Raw genomic sequence first — 15,558 nt, forward strand, 5'->3', positions numbered from 1 at the left:
CACAGCCGGTTGCAGTCAGCTCAGGGTGCGTGACTGCCTCATACCGTTCAATCCATTGTCCTTTTTTGCAATTAGTGCAGCCTGCTGCACATTTTTTCAAAAATTTCCTATTAGTGGCTTTCCATCTGTATCCAGCAAAATTGTGGAAAAACACTACATAGGATTGCATAGAGAACCTTTTTTTGGCCTTGCAGCGCCATTTACGGCTGTCTGCACGGTCTTTGTGTGAGTGCACATCGCTCTGTAGTCTGTCCGCAGCCACAGCCGGTTGTAGTCAGCTCAGGGTGCGTGACTGCCTCATACCATTCAATCCATTGTCCTTTTTTGCAATTAGTGCAGCCTGCTGCACATTTTTTCAAATTTATCCTATTAGTGGCTTTCCCTCTGTATCCTGCTAGATTGTGGAAAAACACTAAATAGGATTACATAGAGGGGCTTGTTTTGGCCTTGCAGCGCAGTTCATGGCTGTCTGCACGGTCTGTGTGTGAGTGCAGCTCACTCTGTAGTCAGTTCTGCAAAAAAAAAAAAATAAATAAAGTTCACCAAAAACACACCACTTTACAGTTGTGTAGGCCACATTAGCTCATATCAAAGTCTAGTCCACACTTTAGAAAATTAGTGTTTCTTATACCTGTTAGGAGCTGTTCAGGAATCAGCACACTAAGCCCTTAGTACTTTTCTGCTTATCTTTATCAGTCAACCAAAATGAAGAAGGCAGGGAGTAAGGCACGTGGGCGTGGGCGCGGAGCAGGGAGAGGACGTGGGGATTCTGTGCCTGCTGCGGGCACCGGTGACTCATCATCACCCAGTTTCAGCAGGGAACAGTCCCTCATGCGCAGCTTTGTAGGAGATCGCCGTACACCGCTGCTGCGTGAAGAACAAATTGAAGCCGTTGTCGCATGGATGGCAGCTAACGCATCGACTTCAATTAGTGCCACATCCTCTCAGGCACAGAGCACTGGAGAGCACCCATCTGTCTCTTCACCACCTGCCAAATTATACCCAGGCTGTCAGAGAGCCCAGGACAGGAGCCATCTCTACTTCTGTTCTCTGAATCTCTTGGCTTGGAAACAGGGGGCCAGCCAAGCAGCATTGGAGAAATGGAAGAAGAGGCAGTATGCAGTGTTGCCCAACAGCTTTGTCTCTGTGACTCTGGAGAGACGGGTGGGCCAGTGCCTCCGGTCACCACATCGCAGTACGCATCTGATGATGAGACTCAGGTGCCACTTTCTGGTGCGTACTGTGCTGCCGAGACTACCCAGGAGAAGCAGTTGGTGGCAGAGGGTAGTGTAGATGATGAGGTCCTTGACCCATCATGGCGTCAGGTACAGGAAAGTGGTGGGAGCAGCTCTGAGGAAGAGATTCCCCGAACGGGCCAAAGAGGGAGAGGGAGGGGGAAGACTGCGGTTCCTGTAGCCTCCACTTTGGCACCCGTTAGGAGCATGCCTCTTGCAAAAGCCAAAACGGGCGCTCCCAAGACTTGCAGTGCCTTGTCCTTTTTTGACACAGTTGCAGATGACATTTGCTTTGTCAAATGCAAGGTGTGTCATCAGAAAGTCAAAAGATGGAAAAATGTCAGCAACCTCAATACCACAAATATGTGGAAACGTGCAGACCAAGCATGCGGTGGAGTTACAAAAACACACTGAAGACCTAGGCCAACCAACAGCGGCACCTACCACTAGGGTTGAGCGAAACGGATCGTTCATTTTCATAAGTCGCCGACTTTTGGTAAAGTCGGCGTCTCATGAAACCGAGCCGATCCCTGTGTGGGGTCTGCCATGCGGTACGCGACTTTCGCGCCAAAGTCGCGTTTCAATGACACTAAAAGCGCCATTTCTCAGCCAATGAAGGTGGACGCAGAGTGTGGGCAGCGTGATGACATAGATCTCAGTCCCCACCATCTTAGAGAAGGGCATTGCAGTGATTGGCTTGCTTTCTGCGGCGTCACAGGGGCTATAAAGGGGCGTTCCCGCCGACCGCCATCTTACTGCTGCTGATCTGAGCGTAGGGAGAGGTTGCTGCAGCTTCTTCGGAAGCAGGGATAGTGATAGGCAGGGTACATAAAGCTACAAACCGCTTGTGCTGTAGCGATTTCCACTGTCCAACACCACCTTTTGATTGCAGGGACAGTGGAAGCTACATTTTTCTTTCCTCAGCGCTGTAGCTCATTGGGCTGCACTAGAAGGCTCCCTGACCCTGATAGCTGCGTTGCTGTGCCTGTGTGTACGCCGCTGTGCAAACCACTGCTTTTTTCAAAGCACAAATCCTGTTTTTCCTTCCTTTCTGCACAGCTATCTTGTGTGTTTGTCCACACTTTTGTGTGCAGCAGTCCTTTTTATAGCTGCCTGCCATACTTTTCTGAGATAACTGCAGGGAGATAAATATTGGCAAGTCTGCCTCCGTGCCATTGCTGTGTGTGGCATCTGTCTCTCATTGTGTGGCACCGAAAACACTGTGTAATACTTGGCCATTTTTTTTTTTGGGGGGTACATTCTCCCTTTTCCAAAAAAAAAAATTAGTGGGAGATAAATATTGGCAAGTCTGCCTCCGTGCCATTCCTGTGTGTGGCATCTGTCTCTCATTGTGTGGCACCGAAAACACTGTGTAATACTTGGCCATTTTTTTTTTTTTGGGGTACATTCTCCCTTTTCCCAAAAAAAAATTAGTGGGAGATAAATATTGGCAAGTCTGCCTCCGTGCCATTGCTGTGTGTGGCATCTGTCTCTCATTGTGTGGCACCGAAAACACTGTGTAATACTTGGCCATTTTTTTTTTGTGCTAAATTCTCCCTTTTCCAAAAAAAAAATTAGTGGGAGCTAAATATTGGCAAGTCTGCCTCCGTGCCATTGCTGTGTGTGGTATCTGTCTCTCATTGTGTGCCACCGAAAACACTGTGTAATACTTGGCCATTTTTTTTTTTTGCTAAATTCTCCCTTTTCCAAAAAAAAAATTAGTGTGAGATAAATATTGGCAAGTCTGCCTCTGTGCCATTGCTGTGTGTGGCATCTGTCTCTCATTGTGTGGCACCGAAAACACTGTGTAATACTTGGCCATTTTTTTTTTTTTGGGTACATTCTCCCTTTTCCAAAAAAAAAATAGTGGGAGATAAATATTGGCAAGTCTGCCTCCGTGCCATTGCTGTGTGTGGCATCTGTCTCTCATTGTGTGCCACCGAAAACCACTGTGTAATACTGGGCCTTTTTTTTTTTTTTAGGGTAAATTCTCCCAGAAAAAAAAAAAAAATAGTGGGAGATTAAGATTGGCATTTCTGCTTGAGTGCTGGTCCTGTGTGTGCCATCTGTCTCAAATTATTGGGGCACAGAAAACCTAGTGTGTAACATTGGGCCTGATTTTCCTTTCAGTGTCAGGCACCTATAAAGGTATATATAAATCCTACAGAGGTTTGAGTTCACCTGATAAGTTGTTTTACAGTAACAAATAGCGTTACTTTGGTTACGTTTTGCAAACAATGAGGAAGTCTAGTGGAAGAGTTCGTGGCCGTGGGCGGTCATTGTCAGCTGGTAATGATGGTAGTGGTGGTGGAGCATCAGGTGGTCGTGGTGAAAGCAGTACAGCACCTAAGTCTCGAGTTGTTGAGCCAGGTTCGTTGTCTGGCTACACAAGGCCTCGAACGCTCTCTTTTCTGGGAGTAGGAAAACCACTTTTGAAGCCGGAGCAGGAGGAACAAGTATTGGCTTTCATTGCTGACTCTGCCTCTAACTCTTTCGCCTCCTCCTCGGAAAGTGCCAAATGTCAGAGCAGTGCATCGTCAGTGGATGCTCCCGGTCAGGAACAAGTCACTTCCTTGTGTCCTTCACTAAAAACAACAGTTAAGGATGCTTCAGTCGACACAACAGGTTACTCCATGGAGCTCTTTACACATACCGTTCCTGGGTTAGACAGTGAAACAGTTAACAGGCCATGCCCATTAGAAGTTGAATCGGACATGGAGTGCACAGATGCACAGCCACAGCCAGATTACTATGCTGTTCCTTTGACTCAGACCAGAACATTGCCCTCGCAGTGTACTGAGGCAGAATCAAACCCAGCGGAGACTATGGTGCCCCGTCACGAACGCTATACCACCGGCTTACACGGTGACACAGACGAAATTGCACACGACATAGAAGAGGAGGTCATAGATGACCCAGTTGTGGACCCCGATTGGCAGCCATTGGGGGAACAGGGTGCAGGCGGCAGTAGTTCTAAAGCGGAGGAGGAGGAGCCGCAGCAGGCATCAACATCACAACAGGTTCCATCTACCGGGCCCGTATCTGGCCAAAAATGCGTGGCAAAAACAAAACCAGTTGGAGGACAGCGTGGCCATCCGGTTAAAGAAGCTCAGTCTGCAATGCCTGAAAAGGTATCCGATAGTAGAAAGAGTGCAGTCTGGCATTTTTTTAAACAACATCCAAATGATCAGCGCAAAGTCATCTGTCAAAAATGTTCAACTACCTTAAGCAGAGGTCAGAATCTTAAAAGTCTAAATACAAGTTGCATGCATAGACATTTATCCACCATGCATTTGCAAGCCTGGACTAACTACCAAACGTCCCTAAAGGTTGCAGCATCCTCGGCCAATGAAGCTAGTCAGCAACGCTACATCCCTTCCCTCCCTGTAAGCCCACCATTTCCCGTGCCACCTGCAGTATCTGTGCAGCTTTCATCGCCAGGCCAAAGCAGTCAGGGAATCACCAGGTTAGTAGTAGGAAACACTGCATGTAGTGCACCGGCAAGAATACCATCTCCAACCCTCTCTCAGTCACCCATGTCCACCGGCACCACCGCTAGTTCCACGATCTCCAGCTCTCCAGTCCAGCTCACCCTACATGAGACTCTTGTTAGGAAAAGGAAGTACTCATCCTCGCATCCGCGTACACAGGGTTTGAACGCCCACATTGCTAGACTAATCTCATTAGAGATGATGCCCTACCGGTTAGTTGAAAGCGAAGCTTTCAAAGCGCTGATGGACTACGCTGTACCACGCTACGAGCTACCCAGTCGGCACTTCTTTTCTAGAAAAGCCATCCCAGCCCTCCAACAGCATGTTAAAGACCGCATCGTCCATGCACTCAGGCAGTCTGTGCCTACAAAGGTGCACCTGACAACAGATGCATGGACCAGTAGGCATGGCCAGGGACGTTACGTGTCCATCACGGCACACTGGGTGAATGTGGTAGATGCAGGGTCCACAGGGGACAGCAATATTGGGACAGTTCTGCCTAGCCCACGGTCAAGGAAAGAGTTGGCTGTAGGCGTTCGCCCCCCCTCCTCCTCTTCCTCCTCCTTCTCCTGCAGAAGCGAGAGCTCGTCCACAGACCGCAGTCGCACATCCGCTCCATCCGCAGCTGCCACTGTTGCACACCAGGTGTGCCATTATGGGACAGCTAGTGGCAAGCGTCAGCAGGCTGTATTGGCAATGAAGTGTTTGGGCGACAACAGACACACCGCGGAAGTTCTGTCCGAGTTCTTGCAGAAAGAAACTCAGTCATGGCTGGGCACTGTACATCTTGAGGCAGGCAAGGTAGTGAGTGATAACGGAAGGAATTTCATGGCTGCCATAGCCCTTTCCCAACTGAAACACATTCCTTGCCTGGCTCACACCTTAAACCTGGTGGTGCAGTGCTTCCTGAAAAGTTATCTGGGGTTACCCGACCTGCTCCTCAAAGTGCGCAGACTTTGCTCGCATATCCGCCGTTCGCCTGTACACTCCAGCCGTATGCAGAACTATCAGCGTTCTTTGAACCTTCCTCAGCATCGCCTAATCATCGACGTTGCAACAAGGTGGAACTCCACACTGCACATGCTTCAGAGAGTGTGCGAACAGAGGCGTGCTGTTATGTATTTGTGGGAGGATACACGGGCAGGCAGTTGGATGGCAGACATGGAGTTGTCAGGTGTGCAGTGGTCGAAGCTACAAGACCTGTGTCAAGTCCTTCAGTGTTTTGAGGAATGCACACGGCTGGTTAGTGCAGACAACGCAATAATAAGCATGAGCATCCCCCTAATGCGTCTGCTGATGCAAAGTTTGACGCACATAAAGGAGCAGGCGTCTGCAGCCGAGGAAGAGGAAAGCCTTGATGACAGTCAGCCATTGTCTGGTCAGGGCCGTGTAGAGGACGCGGTAGCGGGCGAAGAGGAGGAGGAGGACAAGGAGGATGATGGGGATGAATACTTTTTTAATGAGGAAGCTTCTCCTGGGCAAACAGAAATTAGTGGCGTTGCAAGGCTGGGTTCTGTTTTTGTAAGGGAGACAAGTGACGTAGATTTGCCTGTAACTGCCCCTCAAACCAGCACAACCGCAGATTTGCCAACTGGAACTTTGGCCCACATGGCGGATTATGCCTTACGTATCCTCAAAAAGGACCCACGCATTATTAAAATGATGAGCGATGACAATTACTGGTTGGCCTGCATCCTTGACCCTCGCTATAAAGGCAAATTGCAAAATATTATGCCACATGAGAACCTCGAACAAATCTTAGCAACCAAACAAGCTACTCTTGTAGACCGTTTGATTCAGGCATTCCCAGCACACAGCGCCGGTGATGGTTCTCACACAAGCTGCAGGGGGCTACAGGGCAGAGGTGTTAGGGGTGCACAGATCAGAAGTGGCGTTGGACAGAGGGGTTTTCTGACCAGGTTGTGGAGTGATTTCGCAATGACCGCAGACAGGACAGGTACTGCAGCATCTATTCAAAGTGACAGGAGACAACATTTGTCCAGTATGGTTACTAACAATTTTTCAGCCCTTATTGATGTTCTCCCTCAACCGTCATTCCCATTTGATTACTGGGCATCCAAATTAGACACTTGGCCTGAATTGGCAGAATATGCGTTGCAGGAGCTTGCTTGCCCAGCAGCTAGTGTGCTATCAGAAAGAGTATTCAGTGCTGCTGGTTCAATATTAACCGAAAAAAGGACTCGTCTGGCTACCCAAAATGTGGATGATCTCACCTTCATTAAAATGAACCACTCCTGGATTTCAAATTATTTTGCCCCACCTTTCCCGGCTGACACCTAGCTTTCCTATAAAAAGGTCTTGCTTGTGGACTGGTCTTACTGAGTGTTCAAATCTCTTAATTTGCAGCAGCTGTTTGACCAGCATACGACATGTTTACACATCCCCCAATGGGAAAACTCCCCCCACGGGGCCGTTGTCTCACTCTCGACACTTGGCGCAAGCAGCACCCGTTAGTTACAGTGCTGTTTGTCAGAAGAGGTGGGTGTGCTCGCTTTTGGTCGACGGCACTGCCACTGGGTCCCTCATAGTACAATGTAGTGTCTCTGGCGGTGGTGGTGCGCACCCAACGTCAGACACACCGTTGTAACATGAGGGGCCCTGGGGCGGTACCGCCGGCCACAAGAGAGTTCCCCCCCCCAGCTCAAACTGTGCTCTACCATGTGCAAAATTATCTCGCACAGCTCCACCAATGTTTAGTCTATGCGCTGACATCATTCAATGCCTGGCACTGACAAACAATACCAATTTGTTGACATCTATAATGCTAGTTAAAGTAGTCTGGGTCAGTGTCCTATATTGACACCAGTAAATACTAATTTACTGCCAAATTACTTTGTCATAAACTCTGCAGATGAGCCCACCCCTGTACCTAAGCATGCCACCCTTTTTTTTATTTATAGTTGTTTTGCGAGACATTAACATCTATTTATTTTTTGGGAGTACTAACTGTGTCAGACACTTCTTGCAATACTCCTCCACTGACCACAATGCTGCCTGCCTGTGTATCCATGTAACCGATTTAAAACTGCCATGCCTGCCTATTGTTTGTTATTTTAGGCCTTTGATAGCCTGTCTGCGGCCCCTACTTGCAATACTCCTCCACTGACCATAATGCTGCCTGCCTGTGTATCCATGTAACCGATTTAAAACTGCCATGCCTGACTATTGTTTGTTATTTTAGGCCTTTGTTAGCCTGTCTGCGGCCCTTACTTGCAATACTCCTCCACTGACCACAATGCTGCCTGCCTGTGTATCCATGTAACCGATTTAAAACTGCCATGCCTGCCTATTGTTTGTTATTTTAGGCCTTTGATAGCCTGTCTGCGGCCCCTACTTGCAATACTCCTCCACTGACCACAATGCTGCCTGCCTGTGTATCCATGTAACCGATTTAAAACTGCCATGCCTGACTATTGTTTGTTATTTTAGGCCTTTGTTAGCCTGTCTGCGGCCCCTACTTGCAATACTCCTCCACTGACCACAATGCTGCCTGGAGTGCCTGCCTGTGTATCCATGTAACCGATTTAAAACTGCCATGCCTGCCTATTGTTTGTTATTTAAGGCCTTTGATAGCCTGTCTGCGGCCCCTACTTGCAATGCTCCTCCACTGACCACAATGCTGCCTGCCTGTGTATCCATGTAACCGATTTAAAACTGCCATGCCTGACTATTGTTTGTTATTTTAGGCCTTTGTTAGCCTGTCTGCGGCCCCTACTTGCAATACTCCTCCACTGACCACAATGCTGCCTGCCTGTGTATCCATGTAACCGATTTAAAACTGCCATGCCTGTCTATTGTTTGTTATTTTAGGCCTTTGTTAGCCTGTCTGCGGCCCCTACTTGCAATACTCCTCCACTGACCACACCAATGCTGCCCGTGTACCCCTGGAACCTATTTAAAAGTTCATAGAGCCTAGTTATATATTTTATTTACTATTAATAAGGCCATGATGGACTACACTGTACCACGCTACAAGCTAACCAGTCGACACTTCTTTTGCGAGAAAAGCCATCCCAACCCTCCACCAGCATGTAAAAGACCGCATTGTCCATGCACTCTGGCAATCTGTGAGTACAAAGGTGCACCTGACAACAGACACATGGACCTGTAGGCATGGCCACAGAAGATTACGTGTCCATTACGGCGCAATGGGTTAATGTGGTGGATGCAATGTCCACAGGGGACAGCCTACTAAGTCTGTCTGCAGTCCCTAATTCAAATTGTCCTCCACTGTCTAAATCGGAGCTTCCACCTTCTGGCTTTCGGCCTATAGTATCAGAAATTAAACTGCATTTGGCCTTCAACTTTGGTTACGGCCTACTAACGGTGTCTGCCCCTGCCTGGTGTTTGCCCTCAACTGAATAAAGCTGAGCTTCAACCTTCTGGCTCTCATTAAGTGCTGTGTTTTTAAAAATTGGTGGTTAGGGCCTACTAACGGTGTCTGCCCCTCCCTGGTGTTTGCCCTCAACTGAATAAAGCTGAGCTTCCACCTTCTTGCTTTCGGCCTATAGTATCAGATATTAAACTGCATTTGGCCTTCAACTTTGGTTACGGCCTACTAACGGTGTCTGCCCCTGCCTGGTGTTTTTCCTCAACTGAATAAAGCTGAGCTTCAACCTTCTGGCTCTCATTAAGTGCTGTGTTTTTAAAAATTGGTGGTTAGGGCCTACTAACGGTGTCTGCCCCTCCCTGGTGTTTGCCCTCAACTGAATAAAGCTGAGCTTCAGTCTTTAGGCTTTTGGCCTAAAGTATCAGATATTAAACTGCATTTGGCCTATTAGTGTGTTTGGGCCCTTAAAACAGTGTCTGCTGCTCCTGGGTTTGCTACTCCACTGAACAAAGCAATGCCGCCTGTTTAGTCCTGTTACCAATTTTGAACTGCATTTAGCCTACTTTATTCTTTGGCCCTATATCTGTTTCCTCCTCATCCTGCCCATTGCCCAGCCACTGCTAGATGAGTCTGCTGGTACATTGACCTAGACCACTACATTCCCCTTGCACTCTACACAGCCAGAATCTGACCCTGCTGAAAGTAAGGTTCCCCTTCCCGCATGTTATACCACCTTACACAGGGACAAAGAGGAAGGTGCAGATGAAAGTGCAGGTTCCTTCATCAGGTGGGGGGGGCATACTCGTTGGCGACGTCACTGGCACAGGGCCCCTCAGAGTACGCAAAAGTGTCGCTGCTGGTGGGAGGCGCCCCCGCCGTGCAAACACACCGCTGTACTTTGAGGGGCCCTGTGCCAGTGCCAATGGAAACGAGTGTGCCCCCCTGCTTGCTCAGGATCACAGCACTTGCAACGTTGAAATACTTACCTCTCCCTGCTCTACCGCCGTGACGTAGTCCACGATTCCTGGGCCCACTAAAACCTTGAACCAGCCCTACCCCCCACAACTTTTGCCAAATGACCCCAAGTTCCATTGAACAACTATTATTATAAAGTTAATTAAGATTGACAAGCTTCAGAAACAAGAATGGATGTTTTTGGCATTAAAATGGGCACTGTAGGTGTTTTCCTGGCCTCCACTCACTGCCGACTATGCTTCCACATTGACTTGCATTGGGTTTCGTGTTTCGGTCGATCCCCGACTTTTAGCGATAATCGGCCGACTGCACTCGACTCGACTCTGGACAAAGTCGGGTTTCACAAAACCCGACTCGATCTTTAAAAAATGAAAGTCGCTCAACCCTACCTACCACCTCTTCCTCTTCAGTGTTGTTGCCTCTTCCTCCAGCTCACACACAGCTGGTTTGGCTTCCTCACAGGATCGCCATGGAAGAACCTCTGGCACTGTTGTCCAGAGACCCACTGTAATTCCACCCACAGCACCACGTTCCCAGTCATCCTCACACTCCCAGCCCAGTCTACAGCCATCGGTAGCACAGGCATGGGAGAAAAGGCAGCCTTTCTCAGCAAATCACCCCCGAGCACAGGCTCTGAATGCTGGCATTGCAAAACTACTGTCCCTTGAAATGCTGTCATTCAGGCTGGTGGAGACTGACAGCTTCCGTAACTTGATGGCATTGGCAGTCCGACAATACAATGTGCCCAGCCGCTTTTATTTCAGCAGGCAAGCCGTCCCTGCCCTGCACAAGCATGTGGAGGGACACATAAAACATGCGCTACTGAACGCTGTCAGTAGCAAGGTCCACCTCACCACCGATGCGTGGACCAGTCACCATGGACAGGGGCGATACCTTTCCCTCACTGCCCATTGGGTTAATGTTGTTGAGCCGGGTACAGATCGTGCGAGTGGCGCAGGACGTGTTCTGCCAACTCCAAGGATTGCAGGAATCCAGTCTGTACGCATTGACGCCTCCTCATACAAAAGTTCCTCAGAATCATCGCTGCAGGAGCCGTCACAGTCCACCTCCACATGGACCCGTGAACATTTACCTGTTACGACCGACATGAGCACAGCTGTGGCCAAACGTCAACAGGCCATCCTGAAATTAATTTCTTTGGGGAATCGAAGCTACATAGCGCAGGAGCTCTGGAGTGCCATCAAGCAGGAGGGCGACGTGTGGTTTGTGCCAGCGAATCTCCAGCCTGGCATGGTAGTGTGTGACAATGGCCGAAATCTGGTGGCAGCTCTTGCCCTAGGCAACCTCACTCACATCCCATGTCTGGCACATGTGCTCAACTTGGTCGTGCAGAGTTTTTTGAGGGACTATCCGGATCTTGATGCACTGCTGCACAAGGTCCGCCTAGAGTGTGCTCACTTGCGGAGTTCCAGCATGGCAAAATCGCGCATTGCAGCTCTGCAGCGCCGATTCCGCCTTCCGTAACATCGCATCATATGTGACCTACCCACCAGGTGGAATTCCACGTTACATATGTTGGAGCGGTTGTGTGAGCAGCAGCCAGCAGTAATGTAGTACCAGCTGCATCAGGCACAAAGAAATTGCACTCCGCGCCGTTCAGACTTCACAAACACTGAGTGGGCCACTATGAAGGACGTCTGCCAGGTTTTGCTTTCCTTCGATGATTCCACGCGGATGTCGAGTGCAGATGATGCACTAGTCAGCATGACTGTCCCCCTTATCTGTCTGCTTCAACAAACACTGCAAGCACTAAGGGATGATGTTGTGGAAGAGGTGGAGGATGAGGAGTCACCAATTCCATCAGCTTCTGGACAGTCAGCGCTACATGGTTCCTCACAAAGGCCTAGGCAGGGGACACTTTGTGAGGAGGATGAGAAGGAGTCAATGGAGGAGGAAGACATCAGTCCAGAGGAGGGAGTTACACAGTTCTCCAGTAGTCAGTGTGTAGAGCGAGGGTGGGGTGATGCAGAGCAGGCAGAGATCACGCCTCAAGCAGGGGACAGTGTTTGTTGGCCAGTTGGCAGTCTGCAGCACATGGCTGATTACATGCTGCAGTGCCTGAGAAACGACCGCCGCATCGCCCACATTCTCAACACTGCTGATTATTGGGTGTACACCCTCCTAGATCCTCGCTACTGGGACAACTTACAAAGCCTCATAACACCATTGAACCGGGAGTGTAAAATGTGGGAGTACCAAGACACACTGGTGAATTCCATCATCTTCTCCAGTCCAAATGAGAGCAGTGCTGCTAGTGCTTTACAAAGCAGCTCAGTGTGTCGAGGCAGTGGAGGAAGCTCTGCACAAAGAGGGAGCAGAAGCAGTGCCTCAGCACAAGGCAAGACCAGTGTGGCCCAACTGTGGCACAGTTTTGTGTGCCCACCACACATGTCTACACCATGACAGACGGCTCCAGTCAGCAGGAGGCAACGTTTCCGTCAGATGGTGACAGACTACATGTCTTGCCCTCTTACTGTACTCCCAGATGGCTCTTCCCCCTTCAAATTTTGGGTCTCTAAGCTGGATACATGGCCAGAGCTAAGCCAGTATGCATTGGAGGAGCTGGCTTGCCCTGCTGCTAGTGTATTATTGGAACGCGTCTTTAGTCCCGCAGGTGGTGTACTAACAGGCCGTCGCATGTGACTATCCTCCGATAACGTTGACCGGCTTACTTTTCTGAAAATAAACAAGGCCTGGATCTCGCAGGAATTTGCCACGCCTCTTCCAGATTAAATAATTGTTTGGCTGCAGTATCCAGGTCTCCTGTTGCGTTCATGTTTCTACCACCTGAACTTTAATCCCTGGGCTCCAACACCGCCAGTTGATGCTCAGAAGTGCCATCTGCACAGTCAAAACACATGACCCAGTGTTATTGGGTTTCAGTAATGTCAGCTGATCCCCAGCTGTGTAGCCGGCAATGTGTCCTGCGACCACCACGCTGACACAACTACTGAAATTTATGGGGAACCTGTCCCCCCCCCAGGCATTTGTTACTGAAAGAGCCACCTTGTGCAGCCATAATGCTGCACAAGGAAAAAGTAGCTCTGTTAGTTTAGCTCCTTGCACACGCAGAACTTAATACTTATAAAATGTGTCCCCTGATACCATGAGACCGTCCCAGAGGTGGGACTTTCCTCGTAATGGGACGCAGCACAGCCGTCATTCCAACCCCCTTGGTGCCATGCGCCACCTCCTCAGCATTGTTTGAATCTGTCCCGTAGCCTGCGCTGTTATGTTATCCCTTGGCCGTGCGCACTTAGCGCTGCCCGTTTTCTGATATCATTTGTTGTCAAGCTGCCTGCGCCTGTGCGGCTGCGCTGCCCGAGATCCCGCCTCGCAGTCTCTTCTGATTTAATCACACTGCGGGCCTGGGGTCCATGGGCATGCGCAGTGCATATCTTCACCTCAGGCTCTCACTCATCTCCCTCCGCCTTCTTCAGACTGTGCGCCATCAGCTGATCCCTAATAGCATGCCACGGCCATGACGCCGCACAGTCTGAAGAAGCCGGAAGGAGGGGAGTGAGAGGCAAAGATATACACTGCAGATGCCCATAGATCCCAGGCCCGCAGTGTGATTACATTAGACGACACTGCGAGGTGGGATCTCGGGCAGCGCGTCCGCACAGGCGCAGCCAGCCTGACAACAAATGATGTCAGAAGACGGGCAGCGCTAACTGTTCATGGCCAAGGTATAACATAACAGCGCAGGCTACGGGACAGATTCAAACAACGCTGAGGGGGCGGCGCACGGCACCAAGGGGGTAGGAATGACGGCTGTGCTGCGTCCCATTATGAAGGAAAGTCCCACCTCCGGGACGGTTTCACGGTATCAGGGGACACATTTTATAAGTGTTTAGTTCTGTGTTTGCAAGGAGCATAATTAAAAGAGCCACCTTTTCCTTTTGCAGCATTAGTGCTGCACAAGGTGGCTCTTTCAGCTACAAACGCCTGGGGGGGGTTAAAGGTTCCCTTTCAACTTGCTCCAATTAAGTCTCGGCCTACACTCTGCTCCTCCTGCATTCCCTGGGCTCCAACACCTCCAGTTGCTGTCTGGAAGTGCTGTCTGCACAGTCAACAGTTGCTCCTCTGTTATTGGGGTTCAGTAACGCCAGCTGCTCCCCTGCTTTGTTGCGGCAATAACTCTAGTCTGCTCCTCCTGCATTCCCTGGGCTCCAACACTGCCAGTTGCTGTACGGAAGTGCTGTCTGTTCAGTCAACAGTTGCTCCTCTGTTATTGGGGTTCAGTAACGCCAGCTGCTCCCCTGCTGTGTTGCGGCAATAACTCTAGCCTGCTCCTCCTGCATTCCCTGGGCTCCAACACCGCCAGTTGCTGTCCAGAAGTGCTGTCTGCACAGTCAACAGTTGCTCCTCTGTTATTGGGGTTCAGTAACGCCAGCTGCTCCCCTGCTGTGTTGCGGCAATAACTCTAGCCTGCTCCTCCTGCATTCCCTGGGCTCCAACACCGCCAGTTGCTCTCCGGACGTGCTGTCTGCACAGTCAACAGTTGCTCCTCTGTTATTGGGGTTCAGTAACGCCAGCTGCTCCCCTGCTGTGCTGCGGCAATAACTCTAGCCTGCTCCTTCTGCATTCCCTGGGCTCCAACACCGCCAGTTGCTCTCCGGAAGTGCTGTCTGCACAGTCAACAGTTGCTCCTCTGTTATTGGGGTTCAGTAACGCCAGCTGCTCCCCTGCTGTGTTGCGGCAATAACTCTAGCCTGCTCCTCCTGCTGTCCCTGGGCTCCAACACCACCAGTTACTGTCCGGAAGTGCTGTCTGCACAGTCAACAGTTGCTCCTCTGTTATTGGGGTTCAGTAACGCCAGCTGCTCCCCTGCTGTGTTGCGGCAATGTGTCCTGCGAACGCCACGCTGACACCACAACTGAAATTTAAGGGAACCTGTCCCCCCCAGGGGTTTGTTACTGAAAGAGCCACCTTGTGCAGCAGTAATGCAAACAACGCTGAGGAGGTGGCGCACGGCGCCAAGGGGGTAGGAATGACGGCTGTGCTGCGTCCCATTTTGAAGGAAAGTCCCACCTCCGGGACGGTTTCACGGTATCAGGGGACACATTTTATAAGTGTTTAGTTCTGCGTTTGCAAGGAGCATAATTAAAAGAGCCACCTTTTCCTTTTGCATCCTAGTGCTGCACAAGATGGCTCTTTCAGCTACAAACGCCTTGGGGGGGGGGTTAAAGGTTCCCTTTCAACTTCCTCCAATCAGGCTTCGGCCTACACTCTGTTCCTCCTTGATTCCCTGGGCTCTAACACCACCAGTTGGTGCTCGGAAGAGCTGGCTGCACAGAGAAAAACACTCGCCACTGTGTCAGTGGGGTTCAGTAACGTCAGCTGTTCCCCTGCTGTGTAGCCGGCAACATGTCCTGCAAACGCCACGCAGACACAACAGACAATAAGCTGCCTCCAGTGCAGGCTTCGGCCTACACTCTGCTCCTCCTTGATTCCCTGGGCTCTAACACTGCCAGTTGGTGCC

This window comes from Ranitomeya variabilis, chromosome 1, assembly GCF_051348905.1.
Source record: "Ranitomeya variabilis isolate aRanVar5 chromosome 1, aRanVar5.hap1, whole genome shotgun sequence".
In the NCBI taxonomy this organism is placed as follows: domain Eukaryota; kingdom Metazoa; phylum Chordata; class Amphibia; order Anura; family Dendrobatidae; genus Ranitomeya; species Ranitomeya variabilis.